Here is a 1,289-nt window from a genome sequence, read left to right on the forward strand (position 1 = left end):
TTCCCTTAAGGGAATGACAAGGTAACCCAGAGGGACAAGGAAAGCACTATAAGGTTATCCAGCGTATGCCTCATGGGCTTCGCCCTCCCCCATCCATAACATCGTCACGGTGGGACGTAAGTTGCAGCGTATTTCAGCATCAACAACGTGGCCCTTATTTTTTTTAGCTTGTTTCCCTAGGGAAACCTAACTAAATCACAACGGAATTATACTAACATACAGTGGCTGCGTGCCTAGGATGTTTTTCACCGTACTAGTATAGTGAGAACCATCCTAAGCAACGCACTACACGCTTAACCTTTTGGACTTACTAACATAAAAGCTCTTGTGGCCAAGCCCACGAGTAGCACCATTAGCAGCTGCGGAGCAGGTGCCATGCACCCATGCTGAGGATGTGGTAGTATATTGGTTACATACTCCGTTGTAAAGGAAGCCCTGTGCTACTTGCCATTGGTTACAACCAGAGGCTCCGCCCCATGAGCGTAAGCATCGTAGCTTAAAAAACCATCGTCCTCGTTTAGATAGACCAACGGCCGTTCGTTAAAGTTAAGACTAGTTTAGGCTTAAGCTCACAGAGCTAGCGCCGTGAGTTTGTTGTTTGACTACAATGTAGTCAAACAACAAACTCACGGCGAAGTCGTTTAAGTGCCATGTACGTGTTGTAGTTTAACTAGTAACAAGCCTAGTTAGTTAAACTACATTTGTTTGTTTCACATTCCCAGTACTTGTTGCTAAACTACAAGTAAACTGTTGTTAAACTACAAGTAAACCCCCCTAACGTAGTTAAGGTTTAGTGGACGATCCGGCCTTACGCGGGATAATTCATGTTTCACAAGGTCTTGTAGTTTCGATGTAAGATATTAGTTAAGCTCTGTGCAACCCACCGACATGTCTTCGGTATGCCGCAGCTATGTTTACCTCGACGTCATTTGTAGGACATTGTAGGGTTGTCAGAGACCAAGGAGTAGGCCTCGGCATATTTTGTAGACTTGTTGTAGACTTGTTGTAGACTTGGGACTTCGGCCCTAAGCTATAAGGTTGTTTTTGTCTAAAAGCTTAGCTACACTAAGTTTGACGATTTGGGAGAAAACCACAGGCTTCGGTTGGATAGTTCTTCATCCCCTAAAGGGGAACCGAAGGGGTTCCCCTTTAGGGGAAGACAACTAGGCTTACTTCTTTTCGAGCTACGAATAAGCTAACAAAGCCACAAGCTATTGCTCAAAGGCCTTCGGCCTACGTTGTCCCCTTCGGTTCCCCTAAAGGGGATGAAGATCTCCGCCTTACTTACA

The sequence above is a fragment of the Volvox carteri genome (genome assembly GCF_000143455.1).
Source record: "Volvox carteri f. nagariensis unplaced genomic scaffold VOLCAscaffold_507, whole genome shotgun sequence".
NCBI classification, from domain to species: domain Eukaryota; kingdom Viridiplantae; phylum Chlorophyta; class Chlorophyceae; order Chlamydomonadales; family Volvocaceae; genus Volvox; species Volvox carteri.